The sequence below is a fragment of the Microcaecilia unicolor genome, chromosome 5 (assembly GCF_901765095.1).
Source record: "Microcaecilia unicolor chromosome 5, aMicUni1.1, whole genome shotgun sequence".
Taxonomy (NCBI): Eukaryota; Metazoa; Chordata; class Amphibia; order Gymnophiona; family Siphonopidae; genus Microcaecilia; species Microcaecilia unicolor.
This window is the reverse complement of record NC_044035.1, coordinates 148,943,750-148,966,440: the sequence shown is the minus strand read 5'-3', so window position 1 is coordinate 148,966,440 and position 22,691 is coordinate 148,943,750.

Sequence of the window (22,691 nt, the reverse complement as noted above, 5' to 3'; positions counted from 1 at the left end):
TCAGAAGGGACCAAATCCATGGCATTTGGTCCGTCCAAACCGTATTTTCGAAATGAAAGATGGACACCCATCTTTTTCGATAATACGGTCTGTCCCGCCTCTTCACATACCCGTTTTTGGACATAGACGCCCATGGAGATGGGTGTTCGCGTTCGATTATGCCCCTCCACGTTATTCAAAGTTGTTAAATCACAAGAGGATTGTGAAAAATTGCAAGAGGACCTTACGAGACTGGGAGACTGGGCGTCTAAATGGCAGATGACATATAATGTGAGCAAGTGCAAAGTGATGCATGTGGGAAAGAGGAACTCGAACTGTAGCTACATAATGCAAGGTTCCACATTAGGAGTCCAGACCAGGAAAGGGATCTAGGTGTCATTGTTGATGATACGTTGAAACCCTATGCTCAGTGCGCGGGGTGGCTAAGAAAGCAAATAAAATAGGTATAATTAGGAAAGGCATGGAAAATAAAAATTAGGATGTTATAATGCCTTTGTATCACTCCATGGTGCGACTGCACCTTGAATATTGTGTGCAATTCTGGTCACCACATTTCAAAAAAGATATAGGGGAATTAGAAAAGGTACAGTGAAGGGTGACAAAAATGATTAAGGGGATAGGATGACTTCCCTATAAGGAAAGGCTAAAGTGGCTAGGGCTCTTCAGCTTGGAGAAAAAATGGCTGAGGGGAGATATGATAGAAGTCTATAAAATAATGAGTGGAGTAGAATGGGTAGACGTGAATCATTTGTTCACTGTTTCCAAAAATACTAAGACTAGGGAGCATGCAATGAAACTACAAAATAGTACATTTAAAGCGAATCGTAGAAATTATTTCTTCACTCAACGTGTAATTAAACTCTGGAATTTGTTGCCAGAGAATGTAGTAAAAGCCGTTAGCTTAGCAGGGTTTTAAAAAGGCTTGAATAGCTTCCTAAAAGTTCATAAGTCATTATTAAAATGGAGTTATGGAAAATCCACTGCTTATTTCTGGGATAAGCAGCATAAAATGTATTGTACTGTTTGAGGATTTTGCCAAGTACTTGTAACCTGGATTGGCCACTGTTGGAAACATGATGCTTCGCTTGATGGACCTTTGATCTGTCCCAGTATGGCAATACTTATGTACTTAATAAATGGGGGCCCAGCTATTGGCCTAGATATGGAAATGTACTTGAAAATAAAAGGGCTAAAATGGGAGAAGAGGTTTGGCTGAGTCAAGCTCCTAAAAGCAGGAAAAGCCAACCAACATGCAGCAAGGCTGTGCTAACTTCTCAGGTAGAGGTTGTATATTTCCTTAACTCAGGATAAAGGGAGAAGGAGAAATCCCTATAGTAGGGGTTCTTAACCTTCTTTGTTCCCACATCCCTTTAACTGATCAATGAAATCCTCGCACTCCTTTCCTAAACCACAAGTCCACTATTGACTACTGACAGCTATATATGTTGCTAAGCCTTCACTCTGTCTGGAAAGTCTCAATAAATTGCCTCAGATTTCAAGATGCTTTCCCACACCCTGTTTGACCTCTTCCTGCACCCAGGGGTATGTGGGTACCACTGGGTAAGAACCCCTGCCCTATAGACGGTTAAGCTTGCATGGCTAAACGGGGGTAACTGTGCAAAATGAATGAGCCACAACTTGAATATTGTGTGTAATTCTGGACACCACATCTTAAAAAAGATACACTGGAATTAGAAAAGATACAGAGAAGGGTGATGAAAATGATAAAATGGATGAGATGACTTCCCTTAGAGGAAAGGCTAGAGCAGCTAGAGCTCTTCAACTTGAAGAAAAGATGGCTGAGAGAAGATATGACAGAGGTCTATAAAATACTGAGTGGAGTGGAACAGGTAGACGTGAATTACTTGTTTACACTTTCCAAAAATACAAGGTCTAGAAGGCAAACACAATGAAGCTACTAAGTAGCAAATTTAACACAAATCAGAGAAAATATTTCTTCACTCAACCTGTAATTAAACTCTGGAATTTGTTGCTAGAGAAAGTGATAAACACAGTTAGCTTAGCAGGGTTTAAAGAAACATTTTGGCTAATTTCCTAAAAGAAAAGTCCATAAGCCATTAGTAAGATGGACTTGGGAAATCCACTACTTTTTTCTAGGATAAGCAGCATAAAATTTGTTTTACTGTTCTGGGATCTTGTCAGGTACTTGTGACTTGGATTGGCCACTGTTGGAAACAGGTTACTGGGCTTGATGGACCTTTGGTCTGTCCCAGTATGACAAGGTATGTTTTTATGGTCCTTATCTGTGACATCTACTGTACTGCTATTTAGTAAAACTAATTGTTGTTACATTATAATGGCATAAGAGACAGTAGGACGTGCCTCAGCACAGTTTTACGCTTTTATTATTTCCAATCCAATGCAATGTTGGAAAGAAATTATACATAGGATCCTGACAATTCATCCATCTGCCTGGGAGCAAAATACTCATAACTATGAAATGTGAACAGAGAAAGGCCAAATTTGGGAAAAGGCACATCAAGTTAGAAAATTGGCTGGATCATACCAGGTGTTCTGGAAAGATAACGTTTATGAAAAAATTGGCCCAATTCATTTCTACAGTAGCGGAAGTACCAGCAGCTGCAGAAGATAAAATATTGAAAGATAGTGGTTTAGAAACTGGCTCTTTCCCTCCCCTCTTCTCTCCATTTCCGGACACAGAAACAGAGCCAACACAGCACAAAGATACACACAGATATATACAATCAGGACAATATTCAGCCTACTAGGGGTCACGGTGGCCATTTTGTGGTTGAACCTGCAATAGGCAGGAGTGAGGAGTGAGTGGGCATCATTCCTGCTTGTATAACCCCTATGGGAGTAGGGGTGGGTGGGAACTCAGCCTAGCTTTGTTTTATCCATGGGGGAGGGAAGGAGGGGGATCAGGACAAGGGGAGGGGACTCAGAAGTGTGGATGCCACTACCCGGAAGATAAACCAGGCACTGGCCAATATTCAGACCAGTTGCGTTTCTTGAATTTTCTATCAATATATTTGTTGTCACCCAAGATCTTACTGGGGAAATATCTCATGGAGGTCTTGGGTTTATCAAGTGCAGAAGAAATATTTTTGTCTAATTGTTATTATTTGTCCTTAAAAAAAAGTGCCTATGGATTAGGGGTTGGACCAGTTGGTATCACTTGAGGTTGATTTAACTGCTTTTTTGAAGGACACCCAGAATTTGATACAGACAAGATCCACCTTCTTAGCTACCTTTATTAAAGAGAGTAATAAGTCTTTAGTTATGAAACTTTATTTTAAGTAGAAATATGAAAACTTTTACGGAGAAAAAATTATGATATTTTTCTCATGTGGCGAGGGCTACGACGGAAGGCCTTTTAAGGCTTTAAAACTTAATTGGCTTAAAAAGCTAATTAGCACTAATAACAGCACTTAACAAGCAATAAAGAGCACTAATTAGAATTTACGCGCAGAACTCGCTAAGCTTATTCTGTAACGCATGGCAGACAAAAAGTGGCATGATTAAAGGTGGGGAAATGGGCATTTCGTGGGCATTCCGAAATTTATACACGTAATTAAAGAATATGGCCCTCTGCACCTAAATCTACCTGCTGGGTAGACGTGCTTAGGTGTAGCTGCTAGGATATCAATCAAGCATATTTTATGTGCCGTGCCTAAATCTATGCACCACTTACAGAATACACATAGCCTAAAATGTTTTCCACGCTGATTTTTTAGACGCCATATATAGAATCCCTCCCCTCGCCAGCAAAGGTACCAGGCAGCAGCGGCAGCGGCGGGAGGGGGGATCGAAAGTGGCTGGGGAGGGTCGACGGCAGGAGGGGGTCGAAAGTGGCGGGGGGGGGGGTCAGTGGCTGGGGGAGGCGGACTAAACTGTTCCCCCCTACCTCGGGCTGTGGACCCCCCCTCCTGCTGAGGTCTGGCTACGCCCCTGGTAAGTTCACACTTGCTGCGCGGCCATTTCGGGGGCAGCACTTACTGCCACCCATTGAGGTGGCAGTAAGGGCTCCCTTGCCAACCCAGCGGTAACCGGGCAGCACGTGACACTGCCGGATTACCGCCAGGTAACCCCCTGCAGAAATATTTTTCCAATATTTCTGCTAGTGCCGTAAATGATGCATGCTGGGGGGTGGAACGACTGCCAGCACCCATGTCGAGCCGGCGGTAGTTCCATAAACCAGTAATCAATAGAAGAGTACATTTTTCAGTTGTAATGCTTTGTAGTAGAAATTAAATAAAGCAATCAAAATGAAAGAAAAGGAGTGAAAAGGAGAATAAAAATCTTCTGTCAGCACTCAGCACAATGCATAACTGATAAAGACATTGTTGTGCTATGATAAATAGGTAAATACCTACAGCCTCGTAAATATCACAATGTCCCATGCTTAAAAGTGTGTTTTCCTCTTATTACTTGTCATATTAAAAGGAGGAAGAAAAGGGTTTTAGATTTAGGTCATGTTCTTCTCAGCTCAAAGCGAGTGACATTCAGCTACAGAAGGTATTTTTCTGTCCCTGGAAGACTTGGAGGCTCTTTTATCAAGTGGCTTTCTGTGGGCCGTACTCAGCCATCCTGTGGCAATTTCCAAATCTGTGAGCACTAACTGTGGACTAAAAAAATATTTTTAAAAATTTTTTCTTGGGGGTGGAGAATGGACATTACTGCCCTACTCAGTGCAACTACAGTACCACGTGCTAACTGATTAGCATTGGATTGGTGTCAGTAATGATCCCGTTAAGGGCAACATTACTGCCAGGAATCACTAGTGGGGTTTAGTAAAAGAGGTTTCTGAGTTTGTACCTGAGACAATGGTGGTTACGTGACTTGCCCAAGATCACAAGAATCTGCAGTGGGATTTCAACATGGCATTACTGGCTTTCAGCCTACTGCTCTAACCATTAGGCTACTCATTCAGAGCAACCTAAGGGTCCTTTTACTAAGGTGTTCCAAAAAATGGCCTCCGCTGGTGTAGGCACGTGTTTTGGGTGCACACATGTCCATTTTCCAGTGAGTCTTGGAAAAAAAGGCCTTTTTGTGGCCGAAAATGGATGTGCAGCAAAATGAAAACAAGCGCGTGTCCATTTTCAGCCTGAGACGAGACCTTACCTTACTGCCTGTGCGCAGCATGTATCTATTTTCAGGAACAGGCAGTAGAAAACTGGGTCCCTGACGAAGACCGTCTCGAAACACTGCAGAGTTGGACATAGATGGTATCCTGCCAACATTGGAAGAAATTGAGGCGACAGCGCTGGCGGTGGCGAAAGAACTTGTCAATGCTGATTTCTACAACAGCTGCTGGGTGTTGTGCATACACCTAGCGGCGCAAAGATAAGTGCGCCTTTTGCCTTTAGAACACATTATTTATGCTATTTGGAATATCTGTTAAGGACCTTACTTGTTTCCGTACAGTAGGGATATATCCTATATAATAAAACGCACCTCCAACATTCTGAAGCTGACTGCATGGCTGAGGCATTCCTGCTCTCTGTAGCCATCTCCTGAATTGACATCACGTACTTCCGGGTTTGTCACAAGCAGAAGTGACCAATCACACGAGGTGTCTCGGCTTCAGAATGTTGGAGGTGCATTCTATTAAATAGGATTGGTCAGTTCCTTGAAGCACAGCCAGAGCTCAGCATCCTGCATAGTAACGTTCAGACGCCAGAGAGAGGGGGGGGGGGGCTGACACCAGAGAGGGGGGGAGGTATCTCTGTCACACACACACTCTCTCTCTCGCACACTCTCTCTCACAGTCAATGTCTTTCTTCCTCTCACTCTCACACACTGTATCTCACACACTCTATGTCTCACACTGTATCACATTCACTCTCTATGTGCCACACAGTCACTCACACACGCTCTTGGTCTCATACACTCAGTCTCACAGAGAGTCTGTGTCTCACACACACACTCTCTCTCTCTCTCGCACACACTGTATCTGTGTGAAACATACTCTCTCTCTCTCACACTGTGTCTCACATACGCACTTGCACACACTCTCATTCTCACACACACACACTCTCTCTCACACACACACACACTCGCACATTCACTCTCTCTCTCACACACAGTCACTCTCACATACACTCTCTTAAACATACACACTCTGAGGAAAACCTTGCTAGTGCCCATTTCATTTGTGTCAGAAACGGGCCTTTTTTTACTAGTATATATATAAAGCTTAGTTTAGGGACAGAACGTTATTTGTACATGAGATACAAATTACAAAAAACAAAAAAAGACATCATTTACGAGTAGACTAGCTCCCATCTCATTACTATGGGGGCATGGGAGTACACGCACCCCCCCTCGGCGCGTGCACCCTCCTCCCTCTGGCGCGCACCCCCCCCCCCTGGAGCGCATTCTTACATGCATTGAGAAGCGCTGGTTCCCTGCGGAACCAGCGGAGCCGACACCCCCCCAGCGGCATGCACCCAGGGCGGACTGCCCCACCGCCCCCCTTCCTACGCCACTGTCTACATGCCTTAGTAAAAGGGCTCCTAAGGAAATAACCTCAGAGCTTCTCTTCTTGTTCAGGCTGGCTCAGTGATATTGCTATGCAAAAGGGCCTGTTATGAGCCCTGAGCTCAGCTTTTGCTCCTTATAGTGGCTGGTGTTTTATCCTAAAATTCCCTTCTAGGAAAAGGAGGCAAGAAATTCCAGCCATTGCACAACAGTGACACCTGCTGTTCAGAATTTGATTGCATGCATTCTAGGCTCCTGAAGGAACTGTGGACTGTCATTGGGCCTGTGCCATCCTTTTCCCCTCTGCACTCCCCAGCATCCTTTCTACTCCAATCACTTCTCACCCTACTGATCTCTATCCAGTCCGTTCCCCTTAAGCATGATATTTCATGCCACATCTGCCTCCTTTGTTGTCCAGGCCGGGTCAGTCTACAGACAGTCCATGGGACTGTAAAGCACAGCCTTCACATGACTCTCGGTGAAAGGGACCTTCTTTCCTTTCAGGTGGTTTTCCTGTACGGCTCATTTGACCCTCACATATTTTCCTCCAGGCTGGCCTTGGTGCTTTTCCTTCATAGTAGCTGCAGGGCTCCTTCTGTCTTCCTCATGTGGCCCTGTTATTTTTCCCTCTCATGACTACCATTGCCACAGTGGCTAATGAAGGTAGTAGTGATAGTACAAATCATTTAAATGAGGAAATAGCCCTGGTGCAGCTATAAGCCACGGTTAACCTATACATGGACTCAAAGCATCAGTAGACAGACCAGAGAAGCTAATCAAAACATTTTTAAAAGAATTAGAAACAGTTAAGTTGACTTCTGAGATAAAAGGAGATAATATATTGTTACCTTTATTCCACAAACCTATATTTAAATTGAGAGTGTTCACTTGAGAGCATGCCAGAAATGGAAGAAAGAACAATATTCTTTTTCAAATGGGAGCTTTAATTCTGAGATATTCCCAGTTGGAGATTTGAAATGAACCGCAACAGCTTTTCTTTAACCTTAAAGGTTTGACAGCATTTTTTTTAGCAAGTCAGCACCCATTTTGGGGGGGTGAAATTAGAACCACTAATCAATAAGGTAGCAGAGTAAGAGGTCCTTTTACAAATCTGCGGTAAGCATTAATGAGTGCGTACCACAGCTTAAAAGGGCTTCCCATAAGGTGTGCTGAAGTGTCCTGTGCTAAACTCCTGATGTGCATGCTAGGGGCATAGCCAGACCTCGCACAGGGAGGAGGCCAGAGCCTGAGGTGGGGGGGGGGGCACATAGCCAGACCTCGCACAGGGAGGAGGCCAGAGCCTGAGGTGGGGGGGGCACATAGCCAGACCTCGCACAGGGAGGAGGCCAGAGCCTGAGGTAGGGGGGCACATTTTGGTCTGCCGTTCCCCATCCACTGCTGCAGTAAATTCCTTGGCTGGCAGGGATCCCCAACCCCCGCCAGCTGAAGCATTGTCCAGCGCCGCCACTTTGCCTGCCCTGCTCTGTCTTCCGCTCACGTCCTGCATGCTCCTTTTAGTGAAATCGAGCATGCTCAGTTTCACTAAAAGGAGCATGCCAGACGTGAGGGAAAGACGGAGCAGGGCAGGCAATGTGGCAGCGCCGGAGACCGGTGCTGGACAATACTTCAGCTGGCGAGGGTTGGGCACCCCCGCCAGCAAAACCAGGGACCCATAGGAAATTTGGGAGGGCTCAGGTCCCTGTGGCCCCACGTAGCTAACCATCTCGGGGTGGAGAGTGGAAGTGTTTGTGCTAATGCAGTTAGCATAGTCACTGTGGTAAAAAGGGCCCTTTGGTAGCAGCAGGGGCTGTTTTTGTCGTGCGCCAGGGCCCTTTTTACCACACCAGGTAAAAGTCCCTAAAAAAGACATGACCATGTGATAAGATTATTCTTACCACATGGCCATGCAGGGGAGGGGGGAAAGCGCTAACCACCACCCGTTAAGGTGGTGGTAAGGGCTCCCAGGGTAAACCGGCAGTAACCAGGCAGCGCAATTACCGCTGGGTTAGCACCGTGCTAGAAAAGATAGAATTATTTTCTGTACCACCGGAAATGGTGCGTGCTTGGGGCTGAACTACCGCCGGCGGCTGCGTTGGGCCAGCAGTAGTTCCAGGTAGATTAGTGCATGAACCCATAGCACCTACAAAATGGGTGGAGGCAAGGGCCTACATGCTAATGGCAATATTAGATAAGCAAGAAAAAGGAGGTAAAAACCTCACGATGCCGTGAGATGTAAAACAAAATAGTGAGGAAAAACTAAGGAGGATACCAAAAAACTTTATTGGATTAGTAAAAAAATGACCCGATACGGCCGTTTAATTGTTCAAATTTTTTATGTTTTTCTCTTATCACAAATGATTTGTTCGAGGTTTTACACTGTCATTTTCAACTTATATTTAATGACTAATATTCATTATTTAATTTTATTTTAATTTCAATAACCTACAATATAATTATGTTGATTATTCATTGTGCATTATTTACTAGTTGTTGTTATTATTTCTTCATATAGATTGATCAAGACCCCTGAGGCAGGCCTTAGGGCCGAAACACGGCCGTGTCAGGTCGTTTTTTAGTAATCCAATAAAGTTTTTTGGTATCCCCCTTGGTTTCTCCTCACTATTTTGTTTTACAACAATGACAATTTTAGCACATGAAATATTAACAAAAAAGTGGACCGTGAATTCACTGTATTCTTTTATGGAGAGATGGGGGAAAAGGTCTCATTTATCGCCGGGCAACACTCTACCACTGTTATAGGGGAATTTATTGAAAAACCCTTTAGGCAATAATTTTTTCAATAAATTCCCCTATAATGGGGGTAAAATGTTACCTGGCGATAAATGAGACTTTTTCTCCCATCTCTCCATAAAAGAATACGGTGAATTCACAGTTCACTTTTTTGTTGATATTTCATTTCTGAGTTTTTGAGACTGTGTCAAAAGCCTTTGATAGATTAAGTATTAAACATTAGTACATGGCCATTAATGCTGAAAATAGAAAATCAGCCTTTTTCCGGCTGTGGCAAAAACTGTCCGTAGTGCGCAGGAATGTAAAGGCGGGCTAAAGCCACTTCTTGCCCACAGCTTTGTAAAAGGAGCCCCCTAAATATTTTGTATTTTTAGTTGTAGGAAGATACGGTGGAAACATTAGCCATTGTTGATATCATTGTGCCGGTATTTTCAGTCAGTCTATCAATAGTAAAGACAGTTGAGGACACATTAGAAATAAGTTGTTTGTGTTAAAATTATCTTATTTTTCAGTTTTGAATTAGATACGATTACACTGTTATAAATAAAATAGGCTTTTTTTGACTGCTGATGTTAGAAAGGTCACAGATGTACCTGTGTTTTAATGTGACTTCATGCTGGGCATTATTCTTTCTTTTAATTATGGATATATAATTAAACAGTTTTCTTTGAATTTTCTTTTTACTGCATTACTATGGGTCACAATTTTTGCATATCTATGTCCCAAAACGTCTCGTGGGTGATTAGTATACATGCCATACTAACCCGATAAGAGACCTGCTGGCACAATGCACTCAGACTGCCAGGGTGAGCCCAGCTGGCAGAGACGCAGGTGCAATATGGCATTCCACTTTACTCTTGCTGGCCAGAGGGGAGAAGGTGAAAGGAAAAACCATCCTCTCTGCATAATAGGTGAAAAACACAAAGCTTTTACACTGAAGCCAGCCCGGACTATCACTTCCATGGCTGGACAAAGTTGGGGGGTGGGGTTATAAAAGAAGGGAAGAACTTGAAGGTTACAAATTAAGGCTGTAGCCCGGTTGAGGCTGGTTCCAACTGAGCTGAAAGCAACTGGCAGGTCTGAAAAATCCCACCTACTCATTTCTCTTCTCAAGAATCTATTTATGTTAGGAAGATGTAACGTTATGGATCATCAGTATCTGACTTGGGACATCAAGGGACAACTTCCAGTACTCCCTGAAAGAGCCCATCCATTGTGCATATATAAAACCATTAAAACTGAGATGCAAGGCTCTGAGGGGAAGTAATAATACACCTAGCAGAGATAGTTTCTCTGTATGTTAGATTGTCATGTTTCCCCACCATATTGTATTGCTGTCATACTCCACAGGGAATCACCTTTTTTAAAGTTTTGCTGGTTCAACTGAATTCTTTCTGCAATCTATTTGTGATTTCTTGAGACATATGTAATGTTTATTTTGAAAAGGCTAATAAAAAAATGATTCAGTTTCAGCTGTATATTGTACGGTGTGCAAGGCTGCTCTCTGACCTATGTAGCCCATCTTGAATGATTTTGATGGCTAAAAAATCCCTTTCCTGTCCATACTTGGTATGCCCATCCAATTATCTATTGAACCTGTTCAATTATTTATCAATGTCACCCAAGTTTGCTTCTCGTTGCAAGGACAGTTTGGAGAGTTACGTCACACACCTCCAACATGTAAGTTATAGGGAATTTGGCTGGTGATTCCAGTTTTACTTCATCAGATATGCATTGCAGGATTATATTTTTGTGCAATAAAAATGAACCATTTCCACTTCCTAATCCAACTGTCTTGGCCACCATATGTTTCTGACATAGGAGGAGGAGAAATGTGCTTGAAAACAGTGAAATGGACTAATCAGATGTAAAAGATACGTACTGACCCTGGGGATCTGACCAGGAATCCTTAAACCAAGGCAGCAACCAGGGATAAGGTGACTTGCTCAAAGTCACCCAATGAATTGCTAGAGACAGGAGTTCAAGAAGCACTCCAGCCAGGTAGCACAATGCCAACCCAACAGTTTTTGGTCTGTGATTCCCAATTGGAATTTCTTTTTTCATGACATACTATAATCAGCAGAACCCAAGTACTGAAGCCCTGTATAAAAAGCCTTGCATTTAGATAGGCAGACGCAACCACAGACTTGAACTGGGCACATCTTAACCTGGTTTGAGTTTGATGTGAACTGTTGAATTTCTCCAGACTACCCACAAGGAAGCTCAGGGCACAATCCAGGCCTTTCACCTTTCTGCTTCAAATGTTACAAGAAATGCAGCACCTCGATTTGACAAGCCCTTGCATTTCTTACGGGATTATGGATCTAAAAAAAATTGGCATAGCCCCTACTCAAACATTCTTTCAAAAAGACACTGCAATTTCCTAAAATATATAGGTGGAGGTGTGAGTTTTTTGGGTTTTTTTTTAATCAGATTTTACTCTACTCACTGATATGCTTATCCTTTTAAAAAGAAAGCATGTCTCTAAATGGGCTTATCGCTTGTGCTTATCTGAGCTGTGGAGGTTATTTATTTTAATAGGTGACCACTCACCTGGCCTCTGATCTGCTCATTTTAAGTTGACCAGCAAGGTTACCATAACCTCTGGAAAAAAAATTCCAGTATCTCCTGAATAAACATAGATGCACTTCTGGTACAACAGATTTTCAAACTTTCTGATCACTGGCTCCAGTGTGTGCCCCAGTATGCGTCTAGCAGACAATAAACCGAGAATTGTTCCCTTGCTTTTTGACCGAGATTGTAATGGGTTCTCCACAAACCAAAATGCTAGTTCAAAATGTGGGCTCCTAATATTTTCACCAGTACTTAGGCTACCTGAATAATTTATTCATAAACCAGCTGCCTCCTAAAATCATTCTCATTCATTCTAATGAGCCAGAACAATTAAACACCTCGTATTTTCTCAAATCTGTGGGGCTTCTGTCATATACCCTTGCTATAATCAGTTGCTAGTGCCAAATCAATCATTACCAATGCGTACCATGAGACGGTGTGATGTTGCAAAGGGATAACGAGGTAATAAAAAAGGGAGCTGTTTCGGTTACATAAATAAAATGCACATACACGTGTACACCAGGCTACGCCATATGGTTTTCTGTTATGCTGGATTTACTTCAATAAATTCTTGCCGGGGGGGGGGGGGGGGGGGAGTATTATCTGCATAAGACGATTCTTCAATTTATCTGTTTTAATAATGAGGGAGAATTGTACTATTTTGCAAATATATTCTAGCTTTTATTTGTTTTAATGTTACAAAGCCCAAGGGCGAGAAAGGTCAATTCTAAGCCAAGGAAGCAAAGAAACTTAAAGTGAGGCATTCCCTTCAGGATGGTTATTCCTGCAACCATTTAGGGGTCTTGCTGAAAACTACAAGCATTGTTCAGAAAAGAGTCTTCCGCTTACCCTGATGGAAACTTACTGCAGAGGACCCTGAAACACTTAATAGTCAGCCACCTGTATCTGTCCGTCCGTCTTGAAAGTTTCCAGCGTCCGATCGTATTTGGTATTGCAAAAGGTCTTGAGTAATCTCCAGTCTGTGTGACAGATCAGCACATATCAGACACGGAGAGAAGAGTGTGGGAGGGGGAGAGGGAAATCTATGGGGTCTCACAATTTTTTGACCAAAATGACACATTTTAAAATTCTTCAGCTTGAAAAATGAAACGTGTCAACACGAAATGCACAAGATCAAACGATTGTGTGTGTGGGGGGGGGGGGGAGGGGGGAGTACAGATATCCCGAATGTATCCCACGTGCCACTTCATGAAAAGATGCCAGAAATGCGATAGTGCAAATACCGTTGGCTTCACGTTTTTCTTCCATGATTTATTTTTAGGTGCGTTACCATCTCTTGCTCCGTACACTCTCTCTGGCATCTTTTTATCCCCTCCGGAGTAGGCACATTTTCAACGTTTCAAAACAATGCAACGTAATATTCACTTGGGCTCAGATGTACTAAGCATTTTCCCCGTAGACATAAAATGGGGGGAAAAAGTCCTTAAGGCCATCTGATGATGCTTTATTAAGACCACCAGTGATTATTACCTGAGCGTGCACGAGGGCACTTAAAAGCTGCGGTCTATGTAGTAATCGTAAGTACTCGTGTAATTTCCGGGGTATTTAGGGGGATCACTAGTACCTCTCCGCTACATTTGTGCTAAGCATACACGAATGACCCATTATTCATGTTAGAAGCGAAGTAACAACTGGCGCTGAAAGCTGCTTTGGTAGGAGGCTGCTGCGGGACAGGGGAGGGAGAAACAGTAAACAACTTTACAGCAATAACAGTAAGCAGCTGCTACGATACAAGTTTGTTTTTCCTGCTAAAGCACCAGAGGAACCTACAGAACGAATCTGCAGACAGACCACAGATCAGGTGCTCAGAGGAAGACTTCCCATTAAAGTCGTACGCATGCATTGCACAAAATTTAAAACGCTCCAAGCACCCAAAAGATGATTTTTGCTTTTTTTTTTTTTAAGTATGATGGCTCGGAGTTGACACTTAAATAGTTATAAAGCAAAGTTTCCCACGTGTGAAAGCACAGAGCAAAAGTAAACTCGATGCACGGCTACGGAGTGGATTAAGGGATAGAGAGGCGTTTAAAAACTTCACATTACCTTGAGCCTGAGGGCTGAGCCGTAGGGGTGACAGAAGGATGCTCGCTGCACAACTCTGCACGTTGCTGTGTGTTTCCTGAGTCTCTTAAAGATACTCCAAGGCTGAAGGGAGAAAAAATCTTTCTCGTGTGTTTTCCTCCTTCCCGTGTTTGTTATTCCTTGCCGATAAGCAAATAACTTTCAGACTTACGATATAGATCGATCAGCTCCCGACCTCAAAAAGGAGCAGCAGCGTCCCTCCTCCTCTTCTCCCCCCTCTCCCCACCCCCTTCCAAAAGAAGAACATCCACCTAGCCCAGGGACCCTCAGGCAAGTCAACCTTGAGCGATCTGACCGGCTAGTTCCCTGCGATCGCTTTCATTGTCTGGCATCAGCTCTTTCCCAGACCTTTTCCAAAGTCAACTTTTTGTCATTTTCCGGCTGTGAAATGAAAAGGGACAAGGTTCTCCCCCACTGGCCTGCGAGGAGGTGAAGGAGGGTGTGGGGGGAATCTCTCCAAAGGCGGGCGCTGTCCAGGTGCTGAATACCTTCTCCGGGACCTGATCGCTCGGAAGCCTCCTCTCTCCCTCCTCCAAACAATAGAAATAAGCGGAGCCCCAGCTGCAAAGAGGAGGAAGGCGGAAAGGAAGGGTGGATTGGGGAGGGGGGGTAGAGGAGAGAAGAAGCGCTGTTGCAGCTGATCACGTTAGAAGAGCCGAGACCATGAATATTTCAGGGCGCGGTGAGCTGCCCTTGCTGATGTCACGCCACTTGCCGCTTTGGTGACTCTTCAAATCCCCCAAGGACAGGTGGGGAGGAGGGCGGAGAAGCAATAAGCCGACTCAGGTGCTCTCATAGCATCTCTTCCTTGTTTCCTTCTCAAAGATGAAAGAGAAGGTGAAATGAAAAGCCAAACCTGAGCGTCTCTAGCTCGGCACCTTTCAAACACTCTTTCTCATCTGAAACTAGGCTCCATCTATTATTTGAAAGCTGCACAGTGTAAAGGTGAATTGTTTTTCCCCCCTCAGCAGGCTTCAAGCGCCCTCTTTCTACTATTTGCAAACAACAAATGAATAAAATACATGTGTACGGGTATGAACAGAGAGGCACAATAAAACCAAAGAGAGCAGACTCTGTTCGGGCTTTTTCTGAAAGGGAGTAAGGAAATGTTCCCCCTCCCTATTCAATTTCTAGGCAGGTTAGAAAAAAAAATGCCCTGGAAGCCGGTGACAGGGTAAAAATATGGAGAATTCATTCATCGCTGTAAATCACTCCCAAGTTTCAATCAACATTCAGCAATATCAGGTACACCTGACATCTGGGATTTATGAACGTTTGCACCTTTTCTTCTTATGAGGTTTTTGAAATGTTTTTATTTCTAATGTTACTGAGCATGCTGCCTTGCAAGGAAGATTTCATTGCTCCCTCTACCCCTCTCACCCCAAATACTCTTCTAGCCAGCCTCAGTCACCCCATAATGATGGCTATAAGTCTTTTATGTTTATTTATATCTTGGTCCTCTGGCTGGAGGAGTATAGTTACCCTAAGTCTAACTTTATGAGACACAGTTGTTCTTGAGAGATTAAATGCATACACACACCCTGGCTTATCACATTTTCTGACAGATTATGACAGTATTAAAGATTGGAGTCTTTTAACCTATGCTGCTTATAGAATTTATCTCCCATTGCATTATGGTAGCTGTGGTTCCTACTTCTACTTGACTGTTTCCGGTTCACACTAGAGTCATGTTCAAATTTTTCTGTCTTACTTATAAAGTGATGCATGGGCTAGCCCCATTGTATTTTTCAGTTCATTTTGTTTTCTATCAAAAATCAAGGATCACTAGATCAATCGCCTTCTTCACTTTTCCTTCTTTAAGTACTATAACAAGATCCATGTTATTAGACAACCTTCTTTCATTCCAAGCTGCTGGCCTTAATAAAGATATTCAAATCCTTTCTACTACTTTAAATTATTTCCCGTTTTGAAAAAAACATCAAAACCTACTTATTTAGGAAATTTGTATTACAATCTAATAACTAGCTTGGATTAGTCTAGTTTTTTTCAAACTAGAAGGTGTATATATAATTCTGGTTTATTATTTGTATTTCCTGGAAATGAACCAGCTTCTTGTGAATTGTGATCTACTTTGAACTACTGAGGTATTAGCAGAACGCAAGCCAGATTGTTAATGTTTAATGTGCTGTCACCTCACTCCAAGTCAGTGAAACAGGCTATCCTCCTCTAGGGTTTGCCCATAGTACACTGCACATGGATTTGTGGTTCTGAAATTCCCATTCATGCCCCTGAAAAGCTCAGACCTACGAATTTATGCATGCAAAAGAGCAAATCCTGGACTGGAGCAGCCTGTCTACTTGACCTGGATGTGAGATAGCAACTTCTGAAATTTGGTCCCGAGCACCCCCCCCCCCCTCCTTTTAACAGGGGGCTGTGCTGCCTTCGATTCCTTGTGGGACAATGAGACAAAATGGTAGAGACAATTATAACGAAAAACAATTACTGAACATATACCTAGGCATGTATTAATGGGACAAAGCCCCAACATGGTTTTAGTCAAGGGAAATCTTGCCTCACCAATCTGCTACATTTGGAAAGAGTAAATACACATGTGGATAAAGCTGAGCCAGTTGATATATTGTGTATTTGGATTTTTAGAAGGCATTTGACCTTATGAATGATTCCTGAGGAATTTACAAAGTTGTGAGATAAGAGTCATTGTCCCATTGTGGATTAAGAACTGTTAAAAGATCAGAAATAGAGATTAGGGTTGAATGGCCAATATTTTCAATGGGGGTCATCAGGGGTCTGTGCTAGGACCATTTCTTTTTAACATATTTATGAATGATCTGGAGCTAGGAAAAATGAGTTAGGTTGTTAAATTTGCTGATGATACTTGGAGGCGTATTTTCAATGCACTTAGTAAAAGTTCCGTGGAGGGGCATAATCGAAAAGGACGCCCTTCTTTTTTCCATTATCGCTTGAGGATGCCCATCTGTTAGGCATGCCCCAGTCCTGCCTTCACTAAGCCTCCAACACACTACCGGGAACTTTGGTCATCCCCGCAATGGGAAGCAGTTGGGGACGCCCAAAATTGGCTTTCAATTATGCCGATTTGGGTGACCCTGAGAGAAGGACGCCCATCTCCCAATTTGTGTCGAAAGATGGGCGCCCTTCTCTTTGGAAAATAAGCCTGATAGTAATCTTTGTAAGTCTACATGCTTTGAAAATGAGCCCAAAAGTTATTCAAAGTCATTAAATCACATGAGGATTGTGAAAACTTGCAAGAGGACCTTCCAAAACTGGGCATTCAAATGGCAGATTACATTTAATGTGAGCAAGTGCAAAGTTATGTACCAGGGGTGTAGCCAGACCTCGAGGTGGAAGGGGACCAAGTGAGTCAGCCAAGTGCAGTATCAAACAAAGTTCTCTAAGTGTGACCAGAAATGATACAGTCTGATCATACATAACATAGTAGATGACGGCAGAGAAAGACCTGTACAATCCATCCAGTCTGCCCAACAAGATAAATTCAAACAATTTTCAGTTGATTTAACAATCAAATTCCACTAGAATATAACTTTTTTTTAGTAAATCTAAATATTCCCAATAATATGATATGATATGATAGAGGTATTAAAATACTGCGTGGAGTGGGACAGGTAGAGGTGAATTGCTTGTTTACTCTTACAATTGTTTCTACCTCAGCTCGGGTGTATGTGTGTATAATTTTCATATGTTTGGTTCTATTTACAATACTAACACTAATACTTTTTCTTGTAGTCCACAAAACACCTGGACAGTTTTATGTGGCGTACATTGAAGAAGCCAGACATCTCTAGGAAATACAACAATATCTATTATATTGTACTGATAATATAAAAACTATGGTTAAAACAGAAACTTTTGAATCAAAAGTGTCTTCAAACGTTTTCTAAATAAAACATAATGGCATATCTATCTAACGTAAGGTGGTAGTGTATTCCAAAATTTAACCATATGATATTAGAGAAACAGTTTAAACAACTTTTTTAATGTACCCCCTTAACAGCAGGAACATGTAAATAGAGTTGATTCCTTAAAAACATCTATTCCCAAATAAAGACAATAACATCACCAAAGCAGACATATAGGCGGATGCCTGACCACGTAATATCTTAAAAGTTATAGTGCACATTTTAAAAATAAGTCTTGCCTCTAGAGGAAGCCAGTGTAGTCATTAAATGAAGCTCCAGCTGGCTATTTTTCCATCCCATGTTGTTCAGCATATTTATCACAGTTGTGCAAATAATGCTTTGCAAATGGGCCTTAAAAACTGGGAGTGAATACCCAGTCCCTAAAATCTATCTGCATGTGTTGAGGGGCCCTTTTACTAACATGCACCAAAATGGAGTTACCGCATGGCTCCCATGTGGCTCTTGCGGTAATTTCATTTTTGGTGCACTTCCGATACACGAGTCTGAAAAATACTTTTTATTGTCGGATGTGCGGAATGGATGTGCGCCAAGTGGCATTTGGCGCGTGTAGGTCATTACCGCCCAGTTACCGTGCGAGTCTTTACCGCTAGGTCAATGGCTGGCAGTAAGGTCTCAGACCCAAAATGGACACGTGAATTTTCATTTTGCCGCACATTTATTTTCGGCAAAAATTGAAAAAAAGGCCTTTTTTACAAGGCACACTGAAAAATGGATCACTGCATGCTCAAAACCCACGCCTACACTACCACATCAGCGCAACTTTGTAAAAGGACCCCTAACTTACTTGTTATGACAAACCTGTGCACTGCATAGATGTGCTTGGATGTTTTTCACAAGCAGCTGGAGGCTTGTTGCACTCAGCTCTATGAGGCCCCAATACAACCATAAACACATTCCTTCCATTGCCACATGATCTGCATTTGAGATCTGCTCCCGTCCTAGTGTGGCCCATTTCAGGTGAAGCCTGGGTGTCAGACATGCCTCCTGAGTCCAACATGCTACCTATTGGAGATATAAGTTTTCAGATCTGGGTAAGCCAGATGGCAGGGCCACCAGATGGGTGCCAGGCTGCTGCACAGGGAACATACACCACACCCTCTGAAATGGCAGCACTCCCGCTTCTCATATTCTGTGCATTACCGTCTGTACAGTCCCCAGGGAGGAAATTACTTCAGAGAAGGTAGGACAGGGCAGCAGTGCCCTGCAAATAAAGGAATAAGCAATGAAGGGGAGCCTCTGCTTGCTCAGGTTGCACGTGTCTCTTTCAGCAGGAAAACATTTTAAAAATATTACTAAGCAAAGTTCTCCATAATCACTCTGCTGCAGGTGTAATGCCCACTTTCTGTAGCTTCTTAAATGCCTGCAGGAGGCAAGGGGAATTCTCTTTGTGATTCAGATTAATGCTGAGAAGGATAAGATACCTGACAATAAACCAGGTAGCTGGCAAACACTGTTTCAACTAGTTTGATGGGGAGTACTAAAAAGCTCTACTACCTATTTTGTCCAGATATCTGAATGGACATTTAATTAATTTATTTATTTAACACATTTATACCCCACATTTTCCCACTTAATTGCAGGCTCAATGTGGCTTACATAGTACCATAGGGCAGACTACTGTTCAGTAAAATACAGTTAAACAATGTAACAGTAAATAGTAATCGTATAGGTATCATATAAAGCAACAAAGATAATAAAAGATAATAAATGATCAATAGGGTCCATGGATTTTGCTGTAACAAAGAAGTAGTAAATTAAGTTGGGTCTGGAAGGTATGCCTTCTTGAACAGGATGGTCTTCAGTGATTTCCTGAAGTTTAGATGGTTCTGGATTGATTTTAAGATTTTAGGCAATGCATTCCATAGCTGTGTGCCTATGGAAGAGAAGCTGGATGCATAAGTAGATTTGTATTTGAGGCCATTGCAATCTGCCGAAATTTAACATGCCAAAAGTGCCTTGATGATAGCGTGAGTACATGTGTACACCCCAATGTACCTCCTCTTTGCAGACATGCTTGGGCATCTTATAGAAAAGAATAGCCATAGTCACCACTGATATCTAGTGTCCCTCATTTGAGTAGGATATAGAAACTAGAATGTGTTTCAGCTGTATACTCGGAACATGCTAGACTGAGGTAATGGTATCCCTGCCCCACAGCATGAGGTTTGGTGAGGCTGAGAGGTATTCTTGGAAGGTATTCTTGTCAGTGCAATGTATAGAGCAGGCTTGTCCAACCTACCGCCCATGGGCCAGATTCCAGCCCACAAAATGCTTTTTTTCTGGCCCTCAGAAGCTTGGCAGTACATATGGTGCTTACAGCAGGATTCCTGATTCCTCTCCATGACTCAGCTCTTTGTGATTATGAGCCACGTAGTAGCAGAAGTTCAGGTTGCTCTTGCGAGACTTGAATCTGTGAGACCAACTCAAACTTCTGGCATAGTGTGGCTCAAGCTTGCAGACAGCCAAGTTGTGATGGGGAAGCAGGAATCCTGCTGTTTCTTCTGCAGCTCTAGCCAGGTGAAGGAAAAAAAACTGGGTGAACGCTGGGGAGTTTACATGCGCGAGATAGACTGGGTGAAGACTGGGGGGGGGGGGTACATGAGCAAGAGTGAAACTGGCTGAAAGCTGGGGAAGGGTCAATGCACTGTCATATTTTGCCACTATTTGATTAAATATGTAGCAAAATACAATAGTGTATGTTTTGGCCCTCCAAATGTTACAAAATATAAAATGTGACCCTTGATAGAAAAAGGTTGGACAAGCTTAGTATAGCACATGCTTATGATATGGTCACCCAGACATTAGGTTGGAAATAAATGTTGTTAAGAGTGCGTGGTTTCCTTAAAGAGTGCTATTTGCACATTCCCGATATTATACACATGCATGAATCATTGTGCACATAATACAAATAGTCTTATATTCCCCAAAACACTGTAAATTTCTATGCAGGTAGCCACTCAAAACAAACCAGGCAGCCCCTGAGAATAAACATAATTCATACCAGTAAATGTTTCTTAATCTTAAAAAGAAAAGCTTTCAAAGCTTTTCTAAATGACAAATAATTTGGGATCCTGCTAGTATCAACAGGAAGCAGATTCCAAATCGCTGGTGCCTGATAAACAAACTCCTAAGTGATTTTTTAATATTATGGTTGCAATTAAATTATATTAATAACGTGTGATTTTTAAACCATTCACCCATTGTTTCAACATAGTAACCTCCGTTTAGCTTTTTCCCCCAAGGTCAAAATCTGAAGGAGATTCTAAGTCCAGCACAGCTGAGACAATATTCAGAAGCTGAGGCACCCTGTGAACATGTTATGTGTGGCAAGTGCAGTATGTGTGCCATAACTGTAGCATGTGCTGAATTTACTAATCAAGTGGATCAACAAAAATATTTAATTAAATCCAACACAGATTGTAATTCCAGCTTTGTAGTGTACATTTAACAATGTCCCTGTAATGGACTGTACGTTGGGAAAGTCACCAGGAAGCTGCACACGTGGTTGTTGGAACACAAGTCATGTATAAAGAGGTCGAAAACAGGATCTCCACTGCAGTATCACAAAACATGTTTTTTCTCATTTTCAAAGTTTTGTCATTGAGCAAGTTAATATCAACACAGGAAGGGGTGACCGGGCTAGATGTCTTCTTCAGTTACAACAAAGTTGGATTTTTAAATTACAAACCATAGAACCTAAAGGCTTGAACACGGCAATCCAATGAGCATCGTTTCTTTCAATTTTGCATGTTGTAAATGACGTCATGAATTAATGAGCGTCCTTTTTAACCATGGGCGCCATTTTTTATTTTTGGCACCATTAGCAGTAAGGAAGCATGAAGCTGCAGCACAAGTAAGCATTTTCTGGGTTTATGGAGGCATTTTAAGGCAAAAGGTGAATGACTATTGTTAGCCATACAATTTGTTTAAGGAGGAAAGTTTACATGTCAAGCTGAAGAAAAAATATACATAGAAAATGTCGTTAACCAGAGTTTTGATGATTATAAATATCTTCAGCCCATGCAGGCCACCAGCCCTGTCTCGTCCATCCTGTTTATGTGGAAATGTTTCTGGATCAGTGACCCAGCTTGACCCAGCGTAAAACCACCACTGAGTATATATAATATTTTTACTTCTATAGTTTTTTTTATATATGAGCAAGAAGCTGACATACTTTACCTCCAGGAGTTCTCCATTCAGTTATTTATCTGTGTTTCAGTTAGTGGGGCAAGCAAATTCCACCTAAAAATAGTCAAATTATTTCGACTTCATGGGTTGTATTCCATTATGACATCAGCTGGGGTACACTCAGCAACTTCCTGTGCCCTTTGGAAGACTACAATTGGATAATACAGGTAGGAAATTCTCCACTCAGATAAAATACATAACAGTTGAGGACAAAAATAGGGACTGCAAGGCACAAAAACCCCAGCTGGATAGGCTGAGATGTGTCCACCCTTCCAACGCTGGTATAAAATTTTATTAACAGCTTATATGAAGAGATTCACCCAAGGCAGTGTACAGCAGGTGCAGTTTTACTTACAGTTCTATAAATAGTATAAGAATAGTAAAATGACCAAATAAAAGCTTAAATGAGGTAAACTTGGAGATGGCAAATTGAATCCTAGTAGTAGGACTAACTAACATGATACAGGATTAGAACTATAAGCATTTAACAGCACTGTAAAACAATCATATTTTTTTTTAATTATTTTATTTATCATTTTACTTAATTACATTCACATTTATCACATAAATGTAAGGAAATACAGAAATTAATATAAAAAGGAAAACATTTTCTCTCAACAATATATATTTACATAATTGTCCACAATTGGAAGATCCAAGATCAGGAAAACA